The sequence below is a fragment of the Myotis brandtii genome, unplaced genomic scaffold (assembly GCF_000412655.1).
Source record: "Myotis brandtii unplaced genomic scaffold, ASM41265v1 scaffold1033, whole genome shotgun sequence".
NCBI lineage: Eukaryota > Metazoa > Chordata > Mammalia > Chiroptera > Vespertilionidae > Myotis > Myotis brandtii.
In genome coordinates this window covers 6,165-13,941 of record NW_005353470.1, presented here as the reverse complement: position 1 = coordinate 13,941, position 7,777 = coordinate 6,165, and the positions used below count along the sequence as shown (strand labels likewise).

Below are 7,777 nucleotides of genomic sequence, written 5' to 3'. Positions count from 1 at the left end.
ACTAAGACCAAGGACATGTCTATGGGAGCTGGGGCTATGGGAGTGCAGGTGTGAGAGGTGTGGGAGTAGGAGTGATGTGGTCTTGGAGAGGGAGTGTGAATTCATGGCCACAGATCCATGATATTGACATAGAGGGAATTAAGGTTGAGTCCATTTCTGGTGATAACTGGATGATACAACATGGGGAATTTTAGGGTAATTCCTGAAAAGACAGGTGTTGTGGCGCTATATGCCAGGTCCACAATTCAGATGTCATATAGGTGCACAGCTGCTTGTTGTTTTGGGGCTGATACAGTGATCAATAGGAATGGGATAGCATACATCAGTGTCACCTGGGCTTGAAAATCTCTACTGGCTTGGGGAAGGGAGAAGGGTAAGAGAGAAATACATACAGAGGAGGTGAGTTAGAATGTTGAAAAGACGGTGATTAGAAAACATCCTCTCCTTTCCATGGCATATATGTGTTATCTTTGAAGATGTGACTCTCGGAATGAAGCTGCATGAGAGAAGTGGGATACAAAAAATTATGTGGAAAATGTGGTGAAAGTGTTGGCCTCAGCACCCTAGTATTGGAATCAAAAGGGTGATGAGTGATGCCATGTTTTTCGGGGTCTTGAAGGGAGAAGATGTTGGACAACAAGGATACTGCCCCACAAGACCAGTGTCAAATCACTCACATCTGTGTTTTTGATAAACATTTCTATGTACCCTATGTTGGTGACACCCATTGCATTGACCCTAAATGTGAGGCCCTGAGGTCAGGTATAACTAATCTGGGCATCTGCTCTATTGTTGTGGGAAGACACAGTATCAGTAGGAATATAAGGAGAGAGTGACTCTGATGGGTTCAAGGCCAGCTCTTTTCTGTGATGTGGGAATGGAGGGAGCAGATGGATATGGAGAGTGGAAAGTATGATGAAATTAAAGCCTAGGAGAGAAGCTGATCATGGATTGAACTGTCTCCATTACGACAGGATATGAACTTTGAGGACGTGGCCATTGCCTTCTCTCAGGAGGAGTGGGGGCTCCTTGATGAGGCTCAGAGACTTCTGTGCTACGATGTGATGCTGGAAGTTTTTGCAGTGGTATCATCTGTAGGTAAGACCTTCACATCTCTCCTAGTGTCCTGAAATGATGTCCTCTCTCAATTTGTTTTCCAAATGTAGCATTCTCTCTCCCACAGCCAGACAATGGGCTAGTTTTCCCAACTTTCCTGTAAATGTGCTGTGCCTTCCAGTGCTGACTTGTGGTGTGTAGAGATCCCTGAGCAAAGGACCCCATAAATAACCCTCAAAAGCATTGCATCAAATAGTGCAGGAAGTGTCCGGGAATCAGGATTGTTGCAGCAAGCTTAATGGGTCCCACCTCAAACTTCCTTTTCCTGTGAGGAGGACTATGTCCACATGCATGGCTTTCACTTCTGACCCCTTCCTCAGCTAAAGGCTGTTTGTGACTATGCCAGGTTATGGTCTTTACTTACATGAACTACGGGCAGTTCTTTTTTTTTTTTTTTAATATATTATTGATTTTTTATAGAGAAGAAGGGAGAGGGACAGAGAATTAGAAACATCGATGAGAGAGATCAATCAGCTGCCTCCTGCACGCCCCCTACTGGGGACATGCCCGCAACCCAGGTACATGCCCTTGACCAGAATCGAACCCGGGACCCTTCAGTCCGCAGGCCGACACTTTATCTACTGTGCCAAACCGGTTCGGCAAGGGCAGTTCTTGTAAGACATTCCTTCCATTGTTTGTGATGTTCTGTTACTTGGATACTATTACATGTTGTGTTGATCAGGGCCAATGCTGGCTGCTCACTTTTGTTGCCTTTCAGTAAAACTCAGAATATTTGTGTTTTTTGTACTTGTGCAGCAGAAGGTGCAGAGAGAATCCTAGTTTTTTTTCCACAGGGTGAACTTACAGGAAGATCTAAGACTCTGGTTCTCAACTTTATGGCCGTTTAAATACAGTTCCTCATGTTGTGACCCAACCATAAAATTATTTTCATTGCTTCTTCTTAAGTATACTATTGCTACTGTTATGAATCATAATGTAAATATCTGATATGCACGATGGTCTTAGGTTACCCCTGGGAAAGTGTCATTCGACCACCAAAGGGATCCAGACCCACAGATTGAGAACCAATGATCTAAGTGGTAGTTGAGCCGGGTTGAGGTGCACCTGGAAGAGCTTTGTCCTAAGAGCTCTGTTTAGAGAATACTAGGAACCTGCTCATGTACAACAGAGTTTAGGTTGAAATGCCACAGGCAGCAGCTCATTTCTACCTTTTCATTCCCATGCTTGACACTTTGCTGAGTTCTCTTTTGATCTGTGACGTCCTGGATTTTAGCTACCTTTACCTCCGTGGCCTTTTTGCATCCCCTGTGTACTTGTAAGGCTCTCTGCAGTATTCTGAAATGTTAACCTGCACACGTGTTATGAGATGCACACACGTGCTTACGTAGTCAACACAACCTCCTCATTACTTGAATTTTACTTGGAATAAGATGTAATCAACCTTCTGCACAGCTTGCCCATGTCACCAACAGACAAGACCAGCTGAACACTGTTAGCAGAAGAATGAGCAGACGATCCAGCTTCTAATCCATGCGGTACTTGCCATGTTTGTTTATATTTTGTTTGGGATATTCCCCGTTTCATGATCTTCAGTAGCGCAGAACTTCACAGGAGCATCTTATATATTCTTCCTACAGATATGTTACTGTCAGACAATTGCATGGAATCGTCTTAAGTGCAACACACTTTTGTAAAGGCACTTCTCCCTGTCCACACAGTCGACATTCATTTTGGCACTATTTTTCTGTTTTCAGGTTGTTGGCATAAAACAGATGATGTGGAGGCCTGTTCTGAGCAGAATGCATCCATAGAAGGAGAGTCACTGGTCAGTGCTTCTAAGACACCACCAACAACCCAGAAGAGCCATCTTTGTGGGAGGTGTTTCTCTGTGTTAAAAGATATTCTGCACCTGACTGATTCACAAGCAGCAGACTTTGAGCAGAAAGCCTTCTTCAGTGATGCATGTGTGAGAGGCTTGTGTTTCAGTGCAAACTTTCACCAGCAACAGAGGGAAGCCAGTGGAGAGAAGCCCTGGAAAGGAGATGTGGACAGGGCCTCATTTGTGAACTGGTGCAGCTTCTACTTACCAGGTCTGCCTTCAACCAGTAGGGAGGTTGGGGAAGACTTCACAGCCATCTCAGAACTTCTCCAGAACCAGGCCACTCTCAGAACTGAGGAGCCATACAGGGGCAGTGAGATTTCACAGGAATTACTCAATAGAAACAGGCATCACCAATGGAATAAATGTGAAAAAGCTGCCAGCCACAACCAGAATCTTGTTCAAGATCAGGGTGTCTGCTCTGGAGAAGTGAAATATCAATGCAATATATGTGGGAAAGTTTTCAGACATATCTTTAAGCTCAATCGACATAGGAGAGTTCACACTGGAGAAAAGTCTTATCAGTTTACTGACCATGGAATGTCCTTCCATCAGTCTTCCTTCACTGAACACCACAGAGTTCACACTGGAGAAAAACCCTACAAATGTATTGAATGTGGACAGTCATTTAGACGCAGTTACCACCTTTTTATACATGAGAGAGTTCACACTGGAGAAAAGCCCCATCAATGTAGTGATTGTGGGAAATGCTTCAGTTATAGCTCTTACCTTATTAAACACCACAGAGTTCACACTGGAGAAAAACCATATGAGTGTAGTGAATGTGGGAAGTCATTCAGGCAAATCTCTACTCTCAATAATCATCAGCGAGTTCACACTGAAGAAAAGCCATATGAGTGTAGTGAATGTGGGAAGTCATTCAGGGGTGTCTCTAGTCTCAATAAACATCAGAGAGTTCACACTTCAGAAAAGCCCCATCAATGTAGTGATTGTGGGAAATGCTTTAGTTATAGCTCTTACCTTATTAAACACCACAGAGTTCACACTGGAGAAAAACCTTATGAGTGTAGTGAATGTGGGAAGTCATTCAGGCAAATCTCTACTCTCAATAACCATCAGAGAGTTCACACTGGAGAAAAGCCATATGAGTGTAGTGAATGTGGGAAGTCATTCAGGCAAATCTCTACTCTCAATAAACATCAGCGAGTTCACACTGGAGAAAAGCCATATGAGTAGTGAATGTGGGAAGTCATTCAAGGATGTCTCTAATCTCAATAAACATCAGAGAGTTCACACTGGAGAAAAGCCATATGAGTGTAGTGAATGTGGGAAGTCATTCAGGCAAATCTCTACTCTTAATGAACATCAGAGAGTTCACAGTGGAGAAAAGCCATAAGAGTATAGTGATTGTAGAAAGTCATTCAGGCAAAACTCTACTCTCAATAAACATCAGAGAGTTCACACTGGAGAAAAACCGTATGAGTGAGGTGAATGTGGGAAGTCATTCAGGGAAACCTCTGCTATCAATAAACATCAGAGAGTTCACACTGGAGAAAAGCCATGAGTGTAGTGATTGTGGAAAGTCCTTTAGCAGAAGCTCTACTCTCATTAGACACCACCGAATACACACCGGAAAGGCACCTCATAAGTTTATTGAATGTGGGAAATCTTTTTTCTACAAATCTTTCCTCGTTCAACACTTGAAAGTACACACTGTAGAAAAGCTTTAAATGTGCAGGGAATATTTTATCTTTCTCACTCCGAATACCAATACCAATGGAGAAACTTTTACACTCATTTACCTGAATAGGAATCCCTTTTTTCAAAACATACACTCTGCTAGATAAATTCCTTATAAGTTTAACATACAGTAGAGGTTTTCAGAAACTGCATTGCACCTGCTAACCCACTCAGTCCTACTACCTGATTGATGTCACTGCGAGTATTTGTGGGGAAACCATTTCACTCCTACCACCTGGCTCACCTTTAGAGTGTGCATCACTCACAGCCTCTGCAGACTCTGGGGTTGTGCTTGAGAATATCATGAATCCAAGCTTCTTCTGGTGGATCTTCACTTCTTTCTGTCTGACTAGAGAATTTATCTGACCCAGGTTTTGTCAAAAGCCCCCTGCCTCAGCTAAGAAGTGCTACCTCTTCAGGGACATTGTGGTTCTCACTTTATGCTGTGGGGAATTGTTTCAGGTTCCAATTCACCATCCTGCAAACATCTTGCTGTACTTTGCTCTGGTTTATGATCTTTATGTAAAGGTGTTTTTTCTTTGGTACCTTTAATTTTTTTGGTTGTATTCTTTCCCTGGGATGATTGACAGGAAAGTAGTGATCTGTTAGCATGGAGAGTTGAACAGATATGGTGGGTCCCAAACTTTCTGTGCTTTTGAAGGCACTGCTTGATGGCAGAAAATCACTCTTTGTTCAATATTGGCTGATTTTGAATTGCTGACCAAGGCCTTGAGATAAAGTGTGCATGACTTTGTGGTTCTAATTAGCTGTCTGGTGTCTCTTTTATCATAGAGGTCATTGGTCACCCTGAATAGGCAGTGTTTATTGTGCTCTGTGAACAATATGAATTATATTCTCTGTGCACAGTATCTATTACTTAAGTGTCAGCAATCTTTAGGGGAGCTGCTGTCCACGTGCTGTAAAGAGGCCATGTGTCATGTTGTATGAGATTTCATAGGCCGATGTCATTGGTTGTAAGACTCTGAGATGGAATTAGTATCTACACTTATAAAAGACAAACATGCAAATTGCCATACCTGTGCTAGCCTTAAGCCAAACCCACCAGCCAATCAGAGCGGCTATATGCAAATTACTCAAACAAAGGTGGCGATTAATTTGCATATACCATCTGGGAGCGAAGACTGAAGACAACATGGAAGCTAAGCGCTACAGAAGTGAGCAAAGTAGAGGCGGCGGAGACAGGAATGAAGCCAAGGCTGCGGAGGCAGCAGTTGGGAGGGGAAATCCAGCGCAGCGGCTGGGAGTGGAAGGGGTAACCCAACCTGAGCAGCTGGGAGCAGGAAGGCAAACCCAGCAGTAGCGACTGGAAACTGGAGGGGAAATGCAACCTGAGCGGCTGGGAGCAGGAGGGGAAGCCCATCTCAGTGGGTTTTCCTCCCTTCTCTGCTTCGTACCAGCTGCAGGAAGCCCTATAGCTCGCAGGAATTTTCCTGCAACAGGCTTCTAGTTGGGACATAAACACTGTTTGCATAGTCATGGGAGACACTGCAGTTAAACTAGATGAAAAGTGCCTCTTCTGGATATAAATCCAAAATTACCCTGGGGCCTGTGGCTTGTATGCTATTTGAGGACATTCTGAGGACCCCCATCGCTATTTCCTTTAGCTGAAGGCACTGGCAGAGAAAATAATCTAATGGTTTTGCGGATTCCCCTGGTCCCTCTATGATGTTCACCTCAAGGTTGTTGCTCAACAGGCAAGACCTCAAATCTAGAGGAAGCATAATGCTGTGTTTAGTCCCAGGACGTGTCTTTTTTAACCAGTCAGCATTCCTGTTGATTCCAATGGCAATAATCTTCACTACTTGCCAACATTTGCTGCCACTGAGGCAAGGGTGTTCCCCCCAGAAAATGAGAACTGACATAACAAAGTACACCTTTCTCATGTGTGCTGTTTGGTGAGCCCTGACATAGAGATAAAGCTGTGAAACCGTCACATGTGAAATAAACCCACCTGTAACTCATACCCAAGGTGGGGCACTAATGGGCTCACAGATTTAAGTTCAGAAAACACAGAGATTATTCTTTTAAAATATTTTAGAAAATACTTTTATTCTTTTTTTGTGGGGAGGGAGAGTGAAGCAAGGGGAATAGATATATAAACATAGATATGCTGAACTCCTTCACGTCCCCTACTGGGGATCCATTTGGGGATGTGCGCTGACCTGGAATCAAACCAGAGATCTTTCAGTGAATGGGATAATACCTAACCAGCTGAGGACATTGGATGAGGCAGAGTTTATTCCTGTATTATTGTTATTAATTAATGTATTATTTTCCGTAGCAACAACTCTAAACCACCTTTTTGCCTCATCCTATATTTTCCTAATACCCTGTTATAATCTCTCTTTCTGCATTTCTTGGCCCTCCATGCAGTCATGGATTTTCCTTTTTTATTTATTTTTTTATTTATTTATTTTTTACAATAGAATCATTCATATTGTTTATAATTTTATAGGCACTATTTGATGTGTTCTCTTTTACAAATTCTGGTTTCCTCCATGCTATGCTGTTATTTTGAGATTCAACACAAATGCTTATGTGAAAAATTTATTTAATTCTGAATAGTACTGTGTTCTGTTAATAATCACTTTATCTATTGATCTGTCTATGTTTTTTGTTATTTCCTGGCTTAGGGTATTATAAATAAATATTATGGGAATATTTGCACTCAGTTCTCTATATAGACATATGTTCTACCTATCAAAATGTTGTGTAGATTAATGTTTTACATTTAAGATATGAAAAACTGTGAGCCAATGTGGTCATTCCCTTTGCCTTCCCTCTACCCCACAGTATATAAAAATTCCAGTTTTTCTGCTACCCTGAAAGGACATACAATGGTTAACCTTTTCAAACAGTAACCCTGGGAAATGCATATATTGGTAACTCACTTTCATTGTAATTCCATCTACCTAAGAATTGTGTAAGGTGAACATTTTTTCATACATTTCTTTGTAATGTCTTTATCTGCTTTGTTAAAATGTCAGCTGATAATCCCTTTCAAACTGTTTCAATAAATTTATTATTTTAACTGAAAGAGGACTGTGCAGCATGTAAGACATGTGCTTAAATTTCCCTCATTCCTCAGTGACTCAAGTG

General features: G+C 42.1%; 1 pseudogene; it reads left to right on the top strand.

Moving 5' to 3' along the window:
* The first annotated feature begins 311 nt into the window (after positions 1-311).
* Positions 312-5,420, top strand: LOC102250962 (annotated as a pseudogene).
* Positions 5,421-7,777: the final 2,357 nt, after the last annotated feature.